We start from the raw sequence: 20146 nt of genomic DNA, 5'->3' as shown, positions 1-20146 counted from the left end.
TCCTCTCTGAGGTCAGGTCAGCCTGCCCCAGGGTAGCATCAGGCACTGGCTTCATTTTGCATGTCCTGGTAGACTTGGTCAGAGCTACCTGGACTCCTGATTCCAGCACAGAGACTGTATTCAGCTCCTCAAGACAACTTACGCTTGGCTCTATGTGTTGCATGTGAATAACACACCTCTTCCCCCTACCCTTCAGCTGCCAGGGTCAGTTTCGGACCTTCTTCCCATCCTTCCTTGTCCGGACGACTGCTGTCCATCCCTGAAGGCCCATGTCAGATGTGAAGCTGTTCCTGCTTCCCCCATCTGTTCCAGGCAGAATCCTGGAGCACAAAGCACTGAGTGAATGAAGCTTCCCAAAGAGCCATTTTGATCTTGACCCTCTCCTGCTCAAACATTTGCCATGGCTACCTTTTGCAAAAAAGGCCTTTTGCACTATTTGGCTGCATTATCCCCTAGCATCCCCTAGCCGTGCCAGTGAACCCCCCACTCCAGGAAAGCCATCCCCCTGCCTTGCCCCAAACTTGGCCTGAAACTCCCCCTCTCCACTTCCTTGCTCAGGTGAGCCCCTCTTTCTGGAACACACACCACCCATTGAAATCCTACCCACTCTGCAAGGCCTGGGGTCTCCTGGTTCCCGGGAGGCTGATGGCTCCTGAAAGGGCATGAGAGAAACTTCCCTTGAGGGCCCAGGATTCCTCTTCCACTCCTTCCCTGCTCTCTAGAGCCAATGGCTTTTGAACAACCTCCATCCTATATTCCATAATTTGAATCAAGCAGTAGCTGAAAACCTTCCATTAATGTTCCATGTGAATGCACATGAAGCAAGTCATTGTATGTGGATGAACGTATATGTTCATGGGAAGATACTGGGCAGCATGTGCACAGGGAGCTACATGTGTGTTTGGAAATGTGTGGGAATGAATGTGCCTCTGCATGTGTGAAAGTGGGTGTGTGCACACATGTGTGAACCTGTGTATGGACATGAAGCTGTGAAGGTGACCCCATGCTTATGTGCCAAAGCATGTGCGCACATGTATAGGGGTGTGTGTGTGTGTAGTAGGCGAATCTGTCTGTGCACACAGGTGTAAGTGTCCTTATGTGCTTCCTTCTGCCCAGCCCATGTGTACTGGGGAAGGCGAAGGCTGGTCAGTCTGCCTTCCATGCACATGTCCCCAACCTCCAGGAGCACGGGGGAGGCACGCTGCATCCTGACTTTAGACAGAGATAAATGAAGCATCCCGGTGCAGTTGCCCAGCCATGGCAACAAGCAGCTGTGAGTAGCAGGGGTCTGGCCCCACGGTGACCTGGCCCCTGGCCTCCAGCCCTCGGCACTCCCTGTCCCCCACATAGCTGGTAACCAAGACTAGGAGGGCTCAGGAAGGGTCTAGCAAGAGGTAATGGTTCTGTCCTTGTCCCAGGCAACAGGAGTTGCATATATTGCATACTGGCAGTGGGGACAGTGACAGGGCCAGAGTATCCACAGAATGCTAGGGCTATGGTCCTCTTTCCTCTGGGGAGTGAACTTTAGAAGAACAAAGCAACAGGTTAATGCTGAGGGAGGGTCCATTTCTGTGAACTCACTTTAGGTAGAACAAGGAGCTACAGGCTTAAAGTGCATCAAGGAAGCTTAGGCTATACCCAAGGAAGAAGCACCCTTCACTGACCAAGGCCACAAAATCTGTCTGCCAAGATTCCTCCCTAACCACCCACATGGTGGTGGAGGGAGTCAGAGGCAGGAGACTGGCCTGGGTGTCCTCTGCAGCTCTGAGGGGGTCTAGAGGGGAGTCTGGGGAGAGGATTAGCCAGGCGCACTTTCTGGACACTGCTCCCAAGACCCCTCCCTCCACTCCTGCCTCCGGAACCTTCTTATCCTCCACTTCCTGCTGCCCTTCTCTCACCTCCAAGTGGCTGCCCCAGCCTTGCCCCCAAAGTGGCTTCCTCCCTCCCTCCCTCCCTGCTGCTCCAGAAATCGGGAAAGAAGCCACATATCCTCCCAGAAGACCACTCCCAAAGGCCCAGCCCAATCCTGCCTGGTCCCTGGAGTGCAGCCCTAGGTCTCTCATCCACAGAAATGGTGCTTAGAGACCCAAACCAGGAGGGGCACCCCTGGAGTGCAGGGAGAGGGCATGCCTCAGTGGGCATAGTCCCCAACAGGGTGGTCCTGTGGGAGCCAAGGCTGACTGAACGTGAGTGTGTGCCCTGGGGCCACCACCTCAGTCCTGGGTCCTCCTTCTCTGAGGAGCTTCTCTCAGGGGCCTTTCCTGGTGGCTTCCTCTTATTCTCAAGGGAGTGGCTATGGGAGAGGTGTTTGGGGATGGTATGGGGATGGGGGATGCCCCTCATGCTCTGGGCTCTCCACCCCTCCTCCTGGAGTTCCCGTGCCTTCCCTGGAAGGTCTGACCCAGGCAAGCGCAGGGACATGGGGAGGAGGTCATTAATCACTGTTATTTATTATTTCTTATGTAATGGGTATTATGAAACATGGGACCTTGTAACAGGCACAACTGGGAATATGTGGAAGATGGTCCCTACCAGTAAGAGCTTCCTGTGGGATGACTAGGTAGGCCAGGAGCCATCAAACCACCTGCAGACCAGCCTGGAAAAAGGGGTGCCGAGTAGGCTGGGCTCTGGCAGGAGATGGGTTGGTCTGCTGTGATCGCCCACTACCTCTAGGGGCCTCAAGGCAGGAAGGGAGCTGGGTTTGAGGCCCCCTGCACCACAACAGGCTCAGATCAGTTCTGGCTCCAGGGTGGCCTGGGTCACAGCTGGAGTTGTCACAATATTGACCCAGGGAGGAGATAACATCCACAGGGCTTGGAGTCCTAGTCGGACAAGGAGGGGGATGTCGCCGGAAAAGATCCCTGGCCCCCAGAGGGATCAAACTAAATGGGGCTTTAATAGGTCTCTTCCAGCTCAGATTTCATGGGTAATTGGAAGCAGGTCCTGAGCTGAGCAGAGTGGGCCGGCCTAGTGGTCTGCTGGGCGGGTGCCGCCTCCATGTCACCCCGCACATCCCACTGAGGCCTCACTGGGGGCTTCTGGACTCCTTTTTCTCTGCTTCAGAAGTGCTGCTGTTTTAACCCCTTCAGGGAAAGAAGGTGGATAAGTGAGGGGAGTCAGAGTTAGCTTGGCAGGGGGTAGGGAGTAGGAGAAGCATGTCCCCTCACCAGGTTCATCCATCATTGATTCATTCATTGATTCATTCATTGATTCATTCAAAAAATATGCATTAACATTTAAAGCTGGCAACAACCCTTTAAGATCAAAACCCTACATTTTTAAAATTACAAAAGAGGTACATGTTGAAATAAAATTCAAGAAATGTCTAGATACATTTAAATAAAAAGTAAAAATCCTCCTCCCCCCACATTAATGCTCTATTCCCATCACCACTCCCACACTCCTGGGGTAATCTCTGTCTATAATTTATTGGATATCTTTCCAGATCATTTTCAATGCATTCCGTGTTATATCCTGCTGTTTTCAGTCAACAGTGCATCAATAGTACCCTTCCAAGGCAGTAAGTAGAGTGTGGATAGTCCTAACTCTCATTTTAAAGATGAGAGAACTGAGGTTCAAAAAGGTTTTATGGTTGTCCCAGGCTGCAGAGCCAGGCCTTCTTCTGACTCTGCCACAGCTTCCAGCCCCTTCCTTGCAGAGGGTGGATATGATGCGGCAGAGAGGCTGGGGAACCCGAGGGAGGGTTGGGATGGGAGAGAGCAGCTGGCAAATGAGAAGGAAGCAGCAGCCTAGGGAGAGGGTGCAGGCTCTGCTTGGAGTGCCACAGTGCCCCTCCTCCAGTGTCCCCCAGAAGCCAAGCTGTACTCATGCCCAGGGGCCTGGGCGGGGCAGGGCTGGTCAGCTAGCAGTAAAAGGGTTTTCAAACCAAACCTGGCAGGAGGGAAGGAAGAATTGCATTTCAGCTCCCAACATGCCTGATGGGCCTCTGTTCTCCCTCTAGGGCTACTGTTCTACATTCCCCTGCAGCTCGTAGCTACCTGGCCTCTAGCATGTCCTCCAGTGGAGGATGGGCTGCCCCTTATCCCAGCCAAGACCCTGAGCATCCAGGACCAGCTCCTACTCACAGATGGCTTGGGGCACCCCCTCAGGAAGGGGACTGAGGGAACAGGCAAGTGGGAGGCCAGCCCAGCCTACGCCTCAGCTTAAGTGTAAATAAGACAGGCTCTGAAAAGGTTGTGACCCAGAGTCCTCCACACCAGACACCTACCCTTCCTACTTCTTGCCTGGGACCTCCAAGGGAGGGACTCTGGGAAGCTGAGAGAACACAGAGGATGGACAAGAAAGAAAACATCCAGTGTTCTTTCCCCCAGCCGTACGCATGGACGTGCACACACACACTAATGCAGGAAGGGAGAACTCAGCCAGAGTGTAGCACAGCTGCCCATCAGAGATGGATTAGGAGATGCTGCTCGTACACAGGGGCGTGGGCCAGTGGCCATGGACCAGAGCTCTCTATTCCTGAGACTGGAAAAATGCTCCCACAAGGACCACCCAGACCTTGAAGGGGATCACGGAGAGTCTCCCAAAAGGCACTCAGGCCAAACAGGGAAGGGAGCACTGATCTGCTCACTCTGCTAATATCCTTGACAAACCTACCCTGTGCCAGGCACCATGCTGGGCCTAGGAGTACAGAATGTGCCAGCACCACTGGGCATATGGGAATGAGGGTCCCTACTGGCAAGAGAGGGGCCAATCCCTCCAGATGGGATTGGCTGAGCAGTCACTGAGGGGCTGCAGAGTGGTCTTTGGCCATACCTAGGATGAAGATCCTCATCCCAGACCCCACCTCAGCTAGTGCCCAGGAAAAAGTGCCCCAGAAGACCCACATCTCCTCCCTGCTCCCAACTCACCCGTCCCCACAGTTCTGGCCTTGGCTGGGGCCCCAGAAAGAAAATCACTAAGGAGGATTGAGTGTCAATTCACAAGCTAATCCGATCAGCGCAAAGAGCTACAGCACATGCTGTTCCCCGCACCGCCACCACCTCCCCTGCTCCGCAGACCCTGGCGGCTGCCAGCTGTCGGCCCGGCCCCTGCCTGGCTACGAGGCCAATTACAGCAGCCTTAATCACCACGGTGGCGGCGGCGTTAACAACTGTCTGCCCCTCAGTCTCCTTCCCGGGGCGTCGCGGAGGGGATGACCCCTTGCAGCTCTCCTCGAAGGAGCAGGAGCGTGAAACTGGATCCCAACAACAAGCCGGTGGCCGCCATCCAGGGTAACGCCCGGCTCCTCTCGCTGCCTGCTGGTCTCCTGTGTGTTTGCTGGGCTCTTCCTGGCCCTAGGGCGGAGAGCCCACCAGGACAGGCCTGGGGTCTGAGCATCCCCTGAGCACTAACGCCATTACTCCCTTCCAGCCGCCACTGCTGCCAGCAGTAGAGCTGGGGAGGCGTTGCTTTCTGCCAGCCGCCGGAGCAAAGTAGGTACCCGGACGTTGAGGTCTGCTTGGCATTTCCTCTGTTGGCTTTGGCTGGTGAGGCCAGGCCAGTAGGCCGCCCTCTTGACCCGAGCTGAGTCAAACAGGCACGTCTGGGACTCTAGAGCCCACTGACTTCTGCTCTGTGCCCCATAGGGAATCCTGTTCCGGAAAAAGAAGATCACCCCTCCCTGCCTGGGATCCCACTGAGCTGCCTTTCCTTGCCTTGTAGGGTGCTGTGACCGCATGAGGCCTGGCTGGTCCCCAATCTGGCTCATCTCAACGCATGTTCCTCAGGCTCAGGAATGGAGCCCACAGAATTTGAAAATCTCTGAGCCTCCCTGTGCTTCCTGGATGTGGTGAGGCCTCTCGGGCTGCAGGCTTTCAAGGCTGGGGTTCACTGGGGTGGGCATGGGGGATCTGAGCTCCTCTGATCTCCTGCCCCCATCTGTCTGTGAAATAATTTCCTTAGCCCAAGGCCTGTTCTTTGCCTGGACCCCAAGGGGCAAGGAGGCTGCTCTGGGCATCAGTATCCAGGTTCCAGCTTGGGAACATGCAGGAGCTCACATGCCCAACCCTGCAAGGGCCAGCTTCACCTACAGCATCAGCATTGCTGGCTCCAGTTCCTCAGCCCATGTTTTCTTTGGCTTTGGGTCCCTAGGACACCAGATTGTCCAAAACAAGACGACTTTGTGATACTCATTTTCCCAAAGAGCAGAGTCTGCAACACAATCAGACTCTTTGTGTGCAGAGCGGTCCTCAGCAGCTCCCTCCCGGGTGGCCCCCATCCCTGCCCCACCCAGGTCCCCTTGGGGCATAGAGCCCTTCTCATTCCCAGTGAGCAGGGTCTCTGGCTTAGGATTTGGGCAGGCTGGGCAGAGAGGGCAGAGTGAAATTCCATTGCTATCACTGGTCCACAGCTCTTCCCTCTCTCCCTCTTGGGGTGCCAGCAGAGCCCCTGTGAGAAGAAGCAGGAAATGGGAATAGTCTAGAGCACAGGTTCTAGAATTAGAGACACCTGAATATGAATCTCAGCTCTACTACACACCAGCTATCTGCCTTGAACTAGGGACCAAACGGCTGTGGAATTCAGCTGCCTTATCAGTAAAAAGGAGACAACAGAGGTACCTATGGCCTAGGGTTTGTGAGAGGAGTCAATGGCCTAGCATACAGTAATCCCTCAATAAATGGCTATCCCTTTGCATGGGGTTGGCTGAGCAGTCAGTCACTCAGGGGTCTGCTGACTGGTCCTCAGGCCATATCTAGGATGGAGACCCTGAACCCCTACCCCATAGTTGCTTCCTTGCAGGCTGGCTCTGCACTGCAGTCTCCTTGAATAGGCTCCAGGCTCAGGCTGGCTCTCTCCTGAACACTGCCCCATGGCCATCAGGGACTTGCCATCTCGACTGGACAGGCCAGCCCACTAGGACAAAGCAGTCTTGCGGGGGTGGGGGCACTCAAAGATGGTTGGGTACCTGAAACCCTACTTGTGGAGGTCTCCACCTTTCTCCAGGGGAAGAGAAGACATAGCACAAACATCCTTGGCTCCTCAGGGCCAGGCACATGAATGCTCAGAAATCTGCTAAATGTGTAGTAAAGGAAGTTAAAAGGCTCTGGATTTCCTACACTGCTCATGGGAGGAACAACAGACATAATTTTTCTGGAAAGTTTAGGGTGATATTAATCAAGAAGACTGAGGAGGGTTTATCACCTTGATGAGCAAGTTCACTTCTGGTACTCTCCCTTGGGAAATAATCTGAAATGCCAGAAGTCAGACAAGGCTTGAGGAAGGCCCATAAAAATTTCTACAAAGATGTTCTTCTCAGTGTCGTTTATAATAGCAAACAAACAAAAAAAACAAAGAAGATACCTCAGTATCCAATGGCAGGAGTATATTATGCTATATCCATCCACATAAGGAATTAAAGAGTAAGCACTAAAAATTATGTCTAGGAAAAAATTTAATAAAATGGCAACATCTGAGTAAAAACACAGCATATTTAATTGCTGACATAATCTTAATTATGTGAAAAACAGGTTATAAATGGATGAACAAAATGTGAAAGATATATATTATATATATAATAATAATAATTATTATTATTACTGTTACCATTCAGCCTTAAAAACGAGTAAATTCTGACACATGCTACAACATGAATGAACCTTAAGGACCATCATGCTAAGTGAAATAAACCAGATAGAAGAGGACAAACACTGTATGATTCATATGAGGCACTTAGACTAGTCAAATTCATAGAGACAGAAAGTAGATTGGTGGTTGCCAGGCTGAGGGGAATGGAGAGCTATTGTTTAATGGGTACAGGGTTTCAGTCTGGGAAGGTGAAAAGTTCTAGAGAGGGGGATGGCTGCACAAGAATATGAATGTACATTTTAAAATAAACTGTACTGTTAAAAATGGTTAAAATGGTAAATTTTACATTACGTGTATTTTACCACAATGTTCTTAGTGAACATTTTCGAGTGGAGGGTTTATGAGTGATCTTTATTCTTTTTAGTTTCCAACATTTGCCCCTAGTAAATGAGATTTTTTTGTTTTGTTTGTTGTTTGTTTTAAGGAAGCTTGCTGCAGCATCTCCCAGATGTGTGAGGGGGTAGGGTAGAGGGAAGAGGCTCAGTCCGGCTGCAGCTGGAAATGAGGGGAGAAGTATGGCCTGCTGGGGGAGGGCTGGTGCAGAGAAGGCCTGGGGTCTCCCCTAAGCTCTCACTCCCCACCGGCTGGCCTCTTTCTCTGCCTTGCCTCCACACTCCGCCCTTGCCCAGGGACCTCTCCGTAGGAACAGCACATCACTAGCCTGAAAGGGCTTTCCCAGCCCTAGTGGGAATGCGGGCTTGGGGCTTTCTCAGATAGTCAGTACCCGAGACGCCTTCCCCGCTGCTATTCCGCCCCAGCCCAGCTGCAAAAACAACAGCCCATACCCAAAGCCCTGTTATTGTAGCCCAGAGTGGAGCCTTGGTGCGCAGCAGAACGAGTGGGATTGAGGCTTGCCAGCCCTAAAGAGATCTAGGGTGGTTGGAGGGTCCCCTCCTGCTCCCCTGGGGAAACCTGGCTCCAAGGTGTGGGAGTAAAGGGCTTTGGGAGGCCTGGGGGACTGAGAGCCAACTCTGCTAGTGGCCTCCCTGGTTCCCTGGGGACTATAGCGGGTGGTGGCGGAGGCGGGGTGGGGGGGTGGGAGGAAGTCAAGCCACTTGGGAACCCACTGAGCCAAGCCGTGGGCAGGAGGAGGCACCACCGTGGCTCCCAGGCAGGCCAGGGCCAAGGCTTTCCCACGGGGTGCAGCTGGCCACCGGGCTCTAAGGAGCCATCCACCCCAGCAGGGCCTGGGAGCCCTGGGAGGTTTCCATGCAGTCTTCCCTTCAGGGGGTAGGGACCGGCAGGAAGAGACCCCTCTCCACCCACCACCACCCTCAGGTGTGTGCAGGGCACCCTAGCGAGGACAGGGCACGGCTCGCAGAGGCCTGCCACTCAGCTTTCTCAGCATCATCTCGGATCTCATTCATCAGCTCCTTACTCATATGACAGGTAGGAACGCAGAGTTTATATCCCCAACATCCTGAAGACCTCAGGCTGGTGGAAGCCTAGCCCATTTGACCCCTAATGACCATTCCTCCCACTCTAATGTGAAGAGAATAGATGTTGTAGAATTAGGAGGCACCGTGGAAGTCTCTGGAGACAGACAAACCTGGATTAGAACCTAAGCTTTGCCTCATTGGCTATAAGTCTGGGCATATCACTCAACCTCTCTGAGCCCCGGCTCCCTCCACTGTAAAATGAAGAAATAACATTTACCTTGTAGAGTATTGGAAAGTTTAGATGTAATATATGTCTCTGGAATAATGTAGGTGCTTAGTAAGTGAAGGACGCTGTGATTCTTATTTCTCAAGCCTCAAGAAGTGATACTAGTTGAGATTAGAAAGAACCTCCTGATCTCAGTGCTCAGCTCAGTTCTCCCTACCCGCCACGCTCTGCACAACGTACACAGCATGCTTGAGAAAATTCCTTATCTTTCCTTTTTCTACTCAGGTTGGGAAGCAGTTAATCAAACTACCCTTTGCAGTTAGACAATGACTGCCTGTTGTTAAGGATGTTCCTGGCCACAGGCATCAAACCAGGGCTAGAAACTGTTCCAGGGAAAGGAGAGCCAGATGGGAGTGGGTGGGCCAATGGAAGCTACTAGCAGTCTCTGTCTGCAGGTTAGTTGCTGAGTGTCACTTATGCACCAAGAGTGGCAGGAAGCTGCTCAGACCCAGGCTTCCTGACTGGGTTGCACCATCATGAAAGGTCTGTAGGTGTTTTGAAATGCTCTCAGGTGGTTACGCTAACTGATTCATGCTTGAAAGAGATGAGTTATAGAAATAAAAGCTAGTGACTAGGAATAGACTTACCATATGACCCAGCAATCCCATCCCTGGGCATATATCCAGAAAGAACCCTAATTCACAAAGACACCTGCACCCCAATATTCACAGCAGCACTATTTACAATAGACAAGACATGGAAACAACCTAAATGTCCATCAACAGATGACTGGATAAAGATGTTGTGGTATACTTATACAATGGAATACTATTCAGCCATAAAAACGACAACATAATGCCATTTGCAGCAACATGGATGTCCCTGGAGAATGTCATCCTAAGTGAAGTAAGCCAGAAAGAGAAAGAAAAATATCATATGGTATCACTCATATGTGGACTCTAAAAAAAAAAAAAAAAGAAGACAAATGAACTTAAATATAAAACAGAAACAGACTCACAGACATATAATACAAACTTGTGGTTGCCAGGGGGGAGGTGGGTGGGATGGGACAGACTGGGGGTTTGAGATTGATGGATACTGACAGGTACATATAGAATAGATAAAAAACTTTATACTATATAGCACAGGGAAATATATACAAGATCTTGTGGTAGCTCATGGGGAAAAAATATGAAAATGAATATATGTATATGCATGTATGACTGAAAAATTGTGCTGTATGCCAGAAATTGACACAACATTGTAAACCGATTACAATTCAATAAAAAAACAAAAAAGAAAAGTCACATGCACCCCCATGTTCACAGCAGCACTATTTACAGTAGCCAAGACATGGGGAAAAAAAAAGAAATAAAAGCTAGCATTATTTTTATCAGGACTACCCAGTTTTCAAAATTACCACCACATCTTTATTAAGTAAATTAGAATCACCTTCTATGGAGATTTTTAAAAATTCTCTTGATTATGTAATGAGTATCCGGACCTACTGCTTTAAAGATCAATAGTAGTATGTCTCTAAATCTTTAAGATCATACCATTTATCAAATATCACTATTATTATCATCTCCACTGACATACGAGATCACATAGTTTTAGGAGGGGCAGGACTGAGATCTAAACTGAGATTCATATGACTTCCAAACCCAAGCTTTTGAACAGTTTAGCATTCCATTACACAGCTACCACAGCTAAGAGGGTAACTGTGGGCCTTGGTCTCCACATTTTTTCCCCCCAGAATCACAGACTACTTGTTTTTTTTCAACCTATGTGCTTGGTACAATTCTCACTTAGGATGGACCTATCAATTGTAGAATAACTGATGTCTTGACCAGAACCAGCTCACTTCATATGGCTCTTTAGAGATGAAAGGAAAGAAGGAATATGAATGTCTTCAATAAAAGGCAAAATCCTCTAAGTGTAAGAAATGATGCTGTTTATTACTACTGAGTCTCCCCCAGTACAGGAGTTGTTTTCCAATATGCTATATAGTACTTGGTATAAAGAAGCTCAATAAATATTTGTTGCATATGGAATATGTTGCTCTATGAAGAGCAACTGTTAATACACAGTACTAATAACACCAGTGTAGTATTTTTTCTTTTTTTTAAACACCTTTATTGTGGTATGGTTCCTGTACATATTTTAGACATGCAATTTGATGAATTTTGATAGATGTATACACCCATGAAACCACCACCAGAATCAAGATAGCTAACATTTCCATCCTTCCCAAGAGGTACAATTTTCAAATTCCCAATTTATCCCTTCCCACCCCCTTTAACCCCTGGTTAACCATAAGTTTGTTCTCTATGCCTGTGAGTCTGTTTCTGTTTTGTAGATAAGTTCATTTGTATCCTTTTTTTTAGATTTCACATATAAGTGATATCATATGGCATTTTTCTTTCTCTTTCTGGGTTACTTTACTTAGAATGACGATTTCCAGGTCTATCCATGCTGCTGCAAATGGCATTATTTTATTCTTTTTTATGGCTGAGTAGTATTCCATATAAATATAAATATAAATATAAATATAAATATAAATATAAATATAAAATACACACACACACACCACATCTTCTTTATCCAGTCATCTGTTGTTGGACATTTGGGTTGCTTCCATGTCTTGGCTATTGTAAATAGTGCTGCTGTGAACATTGGAGTGCATGTGTCTTTTTGAATTAGAGTTTCCTCTGGATATATGCCCAGGAGTGGGATTGCTGGATCATACAGTAAGTCTATGTTTAGTTTTTTAAGGAAAGTGTAGTAATTTTTCCTAATCACATGCCCTGGGACCACTACCGTGTCTCTCATTAGAATTTCCCTCCAAATTCCTAGCAATTAACCATGTTTAAGTGGCAGGGAATCTCAAGAACAGAGCCAAGTTTCCACAAGAATATAAATCCACATTTAAACAAAGCTTAGCTTCTACTCGAGCAGAATCAACTAGTAATACATTCTTACCTGGGCTAAGAATAGGGTTGGGCCCCTTGGAGGACAAAACAGAAGCTTAGTTAAGGCTCCAGCAACTCAAAAAGTTAAGCCAAAGGGGAATTTGTTGAGAAGTCCAAGGGTGGCTCTACCTTCAGGCCTAGCTAGCTCCAAGGGCCTAACTCAGCTCATTTGCTCTTTGCCCTCTCACTCTAGGACTTGGCTCTGCTTGCTTCTGCTTCTCCTGGAGCAGCTGCCTGACTTTCTCCTGCAGACAAGCTTTCTCCATGAGGCAGGAAAGGTTGCCACTGATAGTCCTAAGCCATCCTCCCTACAGTAGAAGAGGAGCAAAACCTGCTCTCTTCCGGGGGTCAATAAAGTCAATCACGGGGAAGGATTGAATGGCTTTGAACAATCAGGCAGCGTGGAAGTGGAGGACTGACCAGACTTGGGTGGTGTGCCATCCTTGTGGTGAGGGGCCATGTTGGGGCACCAGGAGGCCCTGGGATTGACAGTTCCACCTGAATGACACATGCGATGAGGAGGGGCAGTTCCCAAAGGAAAGGGGGTGCAGGGCAGACAAAAACAACAGGTGTCCACTACAATAGCACTTGTTCTCAGGTTGCGTAGAGACATGACTTATCCACCAAAACAATCAGAGAAGGATAAAAACAGTAGTGCATTCACATGCCCAAGCATTGAGTCAAAGCCCTTCAGGAAAAGGAAGTGATATGATGGAGATTCTTTAGAACTGAAAGAGAAAGACACAAATATTTTGGTCGGCCTCCCTCCTCCAAGTTGAGAATCATCATCATACTCACCTTACTCTCCAAATTAAGTTTGGAAACTGTTATTATGCAGATAATTAGTCAGAATGTTTGAAATTGGGATACTTTGGAAAACTCTGGAAGATTTGGTCAATTTACTCCTGCTTGAGAGAATGGGCCTGATGAAGGATTCTTCTTTTTCTTACAAATAACTTTTCTTTCTGACTATAAATGAGATATGTTTATTGTAGAAATCTTGGAAAATACAGAACAGCACACAAATGAAAATAAAAATCACTCTTGTATCTGTTAGGATCAGGTGTGACTGCAAGTGATAGAAATCCCAAGGTAACAGCTTAAACGAAACTGAAGTTTGCTTTGCTCTTAGCTACATGAAGTCCAAAAGCCTGGTCTGGCATGGGAGTTCTGCTCCACAAAGGCCTCAGGACACCGAGGCTCCTTCTAGCTCCCTGCTCTGCCATTCCTGCAGTGAGGCCTGCATCCTCATCATCTAAGCCGGCAGAAGAGAAAGGCAGCAAGAAAGAGAAAAGGACAAAGAGGCTAAGGACCCACGTCAGCTATCTGGTAGGGAAGGTTCTCAGAAATAGCAACACAGCACATCCACATCATTGCATTGGGAAGAATGTAGTCACCTGGCCATATCAACCTGCTGGGGAGACTGGGAAACGTAGTCTTTTTTTCTAGGTGGCTATTTGCCCAGATAGAACTCTACTACTATAAAATAATGGCTTTTGAGGCAATCAGGGGTCTCTGATAAATCTGTTATCATGCCACCCAGAGATAACTACTGTTAATATCTTGGTATATGTCATTTATACAGACACAAACACACACATACACCTATATATAGACAGATAGATATAGATACATGAAGATATATATAAAGGTATATGGTGTATGTATATATCTTTGTGTGTAAGCATAAGTGTGTATATGTTTATATATATATATTACATATGAATAACATATAAATATTTTAAATGAAATTGAGATCCCACCAAATATACTATTTTTATCCTGCTTTTTTGAAAAACTGCAGATCTTAAAGTCTCTTTTATTATCTGTTTTAGTATTGAGTCATTTAATGATCCTAGTTAGAATAGTGTAATGCTTTATGATTCTCTCTTTTTTTTTTTCTTTTTTTTTTTTTTTTGTGGGGGAGGTAATTAGGTTTATTTATTTAATTTGTTTTTTAAGTGGAGGTAGTGGGGATTGAACCTAGGACCTTGTGTATGCTAAGCATGCGCTCTACCACTTGAGCTATACCCTCCCTCCCTTTATGATTTTCTTTTAAAGAGATATTTTTATTTTATAAATCCTGGCTTATGGAAGTTTTTGTTTATTTATTTTGAAGTAATTGTAGATTCACAGGAGGTTGAAAGGAATACATCCAAGGCCCATGCATCCTTCTCCCTGCTTCCTCCAGTGGTAACATCTTATACAACTACAGTGCAGTATCAAAACCAAAATATTGACACTGGTACAATTCATAGAGCTTATTTAGAATTCACCAGTTATACATGGACTCATGTGTAGCCTTGCCATAATCAAGAAACTCAACATTACTATCCTTTGTGTCACTTCTTTATAGCCACACTCATCCCACTCCCACCCATCCCTAACTCCTGGCAACCACAAATCCATTCCTTATCTCCATAATTATGTTACTTCATGAATGTTACATAAACGGAATTAGGCAGTATGTATGCTTTTGAGATTGTCTTTTTTCACCCAGTGTAATTTCCTTGAGGTTCACCTACATTGTGAACAACACATCACAATAGTTTTGTCCTTTTTATTGCTGAGCCCTATTCTATGGTATGGATGTACCACAGCTTGTTTAACCAATCATTTGGGTAGTTTCCAGTTTGGGACTTATTACTAAGAAAGCTGCTATGAACATTCATGTACAAGTCTATTTGGACATATATGCTTATATATTCTCTGGGGTAAATGACCAAGAGTGCAATTGCTGGACTGTATTATAAATCCATTTTCAGTTTTGAAAGGAACTGCCACACTATTTTCCAGAGTGGCTGTATGTGACCCGCTTTTTAAACTTAACAATATGTTGTCAACAATTCTCCTTATCATGAAGAAATTCCTACATCATTAAATAGCCTTCTAAAACATGATATTTCATTATATGGCTGTACTATAATTTCTAAACAATTTCCAAATTTTGATTATTTAGGAATATTTCTTATTTTTGTGTAATAAATAATAAAGTGAAAAATATTGTGGATAAATCTTTGTGCCTATTTTGGATTATTTTCTTAGGATAAACTTCTAGACATAGACATGCTGGTTTAAAGGGTATGAATGAACATTTTAAAGTCTTTTGCTTTTTTTTCTCAAATTGTCCTACTAAAGGTTTCAATTTACAATCACATAGCAATAGATGAGAATTGGGAAAAGTTTCTAAAAACACTAATATTTCAATACAAACTAATTCAATTCAAAGTCAAATAGTTGGTATACATAATGTATAAATAGATCTTACACGTCAACTTGAAAAAGATAAATACCCAATATCAAGATGCTTTGGGATACAAGTGACAGAAATTTCCAATTAAAACAATAAAGAAATAAATTTCCAATATAAACAAAGAAATTTATCACTCCACATAATAAGAAGTCTAAAGGTAGGGCAACTTCTGAATTTATTGATTTCACTCACACAACTTTAAAAAAAGGCACCACAGTACAAAAAATAATGATGCAGGCCCTGAAGCTAGATTGTTGGGTTTATATTCCACCCCTTCCACTTATTTAGTGTACGACATTGAGCAAGCTACTTATCCTATTTATGCCTTAGTTTCCTCTCTTGAAAATGGTTATATTAATAGTATCTATCTCATAGAATTATTTTATGGATGAAAATAGTTAATACCCATCAAGTAAAATACCCATCAAGTGTTGATATTATCAAGAGCCTAGGTTCTCTCTGTTTTTCTGTTCTGAAATCCTCAGCATGTTAACATTATCCTCAGTCTTGAGATCTCATGGTCACAAGACAGCTACAGTAACTCTAGGAATCATATCTAAGAAGGCCAGAAATATAAGCGACTAAGCAGTCTTCTCTGTTTCTTTCTTAAGAACAGGCAAATCTTTCCAAGAAGTCCCAGATTTCCCTCATATCTCACTGGTAGAAAATGAATTACCTGACACAAATCAGTAAAAAAAGGAGAACAGAATTACCATGGATCAACCAGGATTTACTCATAAGCTAAAATCACCGTCTCTGTGGGAAGAAACCAAACAAAATCAGTTCTTTTTAACAAGGAAGAAGGGAAAAATGGAATTGAATGGACAATCAGAATGTCTGCCATACCTCATATTAGAAAAATGGGCAAACCACATGCATCAGCAACTCATAAGAGAGCAAATGCAAATGATAAATAAAACATGAAAAAATGCTCATCTTGATTAACGAGCAAAGAAATGAAAATTAAAAGGAGTTTCTATATTTCCTCTATCAATCTGGCAATGATAAAATGAAAAATAATCATCTACAATAGCAACACACATATAAGGTGCCTAGGATTAATTTTATACACAAGATATGCAAGACCTATATGGAGAAAATCATAAAATTTTTACTGAATGACATTAAAAAAGACCTAAACAAATGGAGATATATACCATGTTCACGAACAGTAAGACTTAGTATCTTAAAGATGTTAATTGTCCTCAAATTGATTTATAAATTTAAAGCAATGCCAATCAAAATCTCAATAGAGTGGGGTTTTTTTTTGAAAAATAGACAATTTATTTCTAAATTATATATGAAAGATCAAAGGCCCAAAACTAGTCAAGACACTCTCAAAGAAAGGCATATGTAAGGGAATTTTTCTTACCAGATAGCAAGACTTGAAAAAATAAGACAACAGTAATTAAAATAATGTAATATTGGTTAAGGGATAAGCAAATTTAGCAATGGAACAAAATAGAGGGTCCTCAAACAGATTCACACAATATAGAAACTTCACATACTACAGTGGGAGCACTGAAAATCACTGGAGAAAGAATGGAAAAGGAAAATAAAGTTCGATTCCCACTCCTCATCCTTCATAGAAAGTAATTCCAAATTATGTGTAAAGGTGAATTTTTTAATTATTCAGAAGAAAATACAGGAAATTGTCTTTATTCCCTTAGATTAGGGAATGATTTTCTAAATAAAACACAAAAAAACATTAACTATAAAAGACAAGGTTGATACATTTAATCATTTTAAAATCAAGAACACTGTTCAAAGACATCTCAAAGTGAATAAAAAGATAAGCCATAAGCTATGAAAAAAATTAGCATGCATATTATATAAAGAACGCCTATAAATCTATTAGAAAAAGATTTTAAAAATAAAAAGAAAGTAGGTAAAAAGACACAAACCCAGATTACTTCACAAAGGAGAAAAAAACATATGACCAACAAACACTTGAAAAAAGGAAATGAGTCACCTCATTAGTAATCAGGAAAATAAATTAAGATTCCAATGATACATTCATTTATATTCACCTGATCCACACACCCCTCCCCCCCAAAAAAGTTGATAATATCAAGTGTTGGTAAGAAGGTAGATGAACTAAAACTCTTTAAGCCCTACTGGAGAGAGCATACAAGGATTTAACCACTTTGGAAAACTAGCACTGTTTGTAAAGTTGAATATTCACATAGCCTATGACCCAGCTGTTCTACTTGTAGGTATGCCAAAATATACACAAGAATATTTATAGTTTATGTTCTCCCACCCTCAAAAAAGATTGGAAACAATCCAAATATCTGTTGAAGGAAAGAGAATACATAAATTGTGGTATAGTCACATGATGGAACATTACGCAGCAGTGCAAACAAGAGGACTATAGATAATGTAACAACATGGATGAATTTTAGGCATGTCATACTGAGTAAAAAAAGCAACTTGTAGAAGATTACATTATAATATCATTTGTAAAAAAACCCCAAAACAAGTAAAATTAAACAATATATTGTTTAGGGATTATAAATATATAATAAATTTTTTAATAAAGCAAAGGAATATCAATCAAAATTTACTTTAGTGGTTTCCTTGAGTATAGCAGAAGGCAGGGAAATGGGGTAGGAGAAGAGCACATTGACATGATGTTACTGGCAGTATTCTAGGTTTTTTTTTTTTAATATCACATGTGTATTGATTTTTTAATATTGTGGTAAAATGCACATAATATAAAATTTACTATTTTGACCCTTTTTAAACGTGCAGTTCAGAGGCATCAAATGCATTTACATTGTTGTACAATACAAATGCACATCCATCATCAACCATCCATTTCTAGAATGCTTTTCATCTTGTAAAACTGAAACTGTCATTAAACAATAACTAATCCTTCACTCCAGCCTCTGACAACTGCCATTCTACTTTCCGTGTCTATGAATTTGAGGTTTTTTAAGTTGACAGATGGGTTCATGGGTGTTTATTTCATTGTCATGCTTCATAACTTGCATGTATATATTATATACACACACACATATATACTTTTGTATGTATAAAGCAGTACATATTGGCTTTATTACCTGGAAAAATAATGACAATATTCCAAAAATGACCAGAACATGGTAGGTGCTAGCAAGCATGTAAATTAAAACAACTTTTAAGACATTTCAAACTTAACACACAGTAAAAGTGAAAAATATTTTATGGCTTTGGGGAGCTATTATGTTTTCAATTTTGGTTTCTTATTATTCATTGACAGTATGTAGAAATATGATTGATTTTTGTGTGTTGACCTTGCATTCTTGCTAAACTCACTTATTCTAGGAGGGTTTTTGTTATTATTGATTCTCTGGGATTTTCTATGTAGACAACGATGTTTTCTTTGAATAGGGACAATTTTCTTTCTTTCCAGTCTGTTTTTAAACTTTTTTTCTTGCCTTATACACTGACTAGATATTTGAGTATGATGTTAAATAGGAGTGGTCCTTGGCTTGTTCCTGATCTTAGAGAGAAAAGCAGTCCTTCACGATAAAGTATGATGTTAGGTGTTCTTTATCACACTGAAAAAGTTCCCTTCTATTCCTAGTTTTCTGAGTTTTTGGGGTTTTTAAAATACAATTTCTGTGGAATTTTGTCAAATGCTTCTTGCTTCAATTGATATGTTCATGTGGTTTTACTTAGATTGTTAATATGGTTTCTCAAATTGATTGATTTTCAAATATTGAAATAGCTTTGCATTCCAGGTTTAAATTCTACCTGATAATTATATATCAATCTTTCATGTATTGTTGGATTTGGTTTGCTAATCATTTGTTGTAGATTTTTGCACCTGCATTCATGAAGGACATTGGTCTGTAATTTCCTTTTCTTGTACTGTATTTGTCTGACTGTAGTATTGACATATCTTTTTGGAGGGCAATTTGTTACCTGTAACAAAAGTCTTAGAAATGAGTGTGCCCAAAGATTCCACTTCTAATTTATCTTAAATAATAAGAGATTTTCAATACACACAGACTTTAGGTTCAGATACACCTGGATTTAAATGTGAACACATCCCCTTACTAACTGCTTCAATTCTGTAGCTGTTTCCTAATCTGTAAAATGAGGGTAAGAGGACCTACCTGTCAGAGTTGCATTAGATGAGACAATTCACGCACAGTGCCAAACATCTAGTAAATTTTAAGTAAATGGTTCAGCCTCTGTAGTCTGTCCAGATGGAAGGATATCATCTTTGCTCCCATATTAGCTCCCAATTCAAACTTCCTTTTTGGTGGGTATTCAGTCTCCTCGTCCCTGATTCCTCTTACATAAGGCGTGCTGGACGTTAGGAATGCAAACGCAAAAAAAGATACCGCCCCTGCCCTCAGGCAGCTGAATCTATTAGAGACACAGGCGCAAACCAACCAGTATCATGCAACATAACAATATAGGTGGTGGGCGGAGGTCTGCCCAAGGGGCAGCAGGCCCTGGATTCGCACTCTGAGCGTCTGTGTCAGGAGGCTGGGCGGTCACCGGAGCTGAAGAGCCGGAAAAGAGGGCGGCAACCTCTCCAGCGTAGCCTCGGGTTACGGTGGGGGAGGCACAGACTAGCTGTTTCCACAGCAACGGGGCTAGCCACCCTCTTGAGACCTCACGAGTCAGCTTTTTCCAGCGTCTGAGAAGGCAGGAAAGGCTTCCGGCCCTCCTGCCGCGGAGGCGCGCGGACGCCCGGCTGTGACTGAACCGCTAGAGCTCCAAGTCTCTG

General features: G+C 44.0%; 1 long non-coding RNA gene across 1 annotated transcript; it reads left to right on the top strand.

Annotated features, from left to right (window-relative positions):
- The first annotated feature begins 4065 nt into the window (after positions 1–4065).
- Positions 4066–13580, top strand: LOC123619316 (uncharacterized). Its single transcript, XR_006727882.2, has 3 exons — positions 4066–5435; positions 5665–5791; positions 13297–13580. It is a non-coding gene; the product is annotated as an uncharacterized LOC123619316 (long non-coding RNA).
- Positions 13581–20146: the final 6566 nt, after the last annotated feature.

Source organism: Camelus bactrianus, chromosome 6 (assembly GCF_048773025.1).
Source record: "Camelus bactrianus isolate YW-2024 breed Bactrian camel chromosome 6, ASM4877302v1, whole genome shotgun sequence".
In the NCBI taxonomy this organism is placed as follows: Eukaryota; Metazoa; Chordata; class Mammalia; order Artiodactyla; family Camelidae; genus Camelus; species Camelus bactrianus.
The sequence above is the reverse complement of the archived record's forward strand: the minus strand, read 5'-3'. Positions and strand labels throughout refer to the sequence as shown.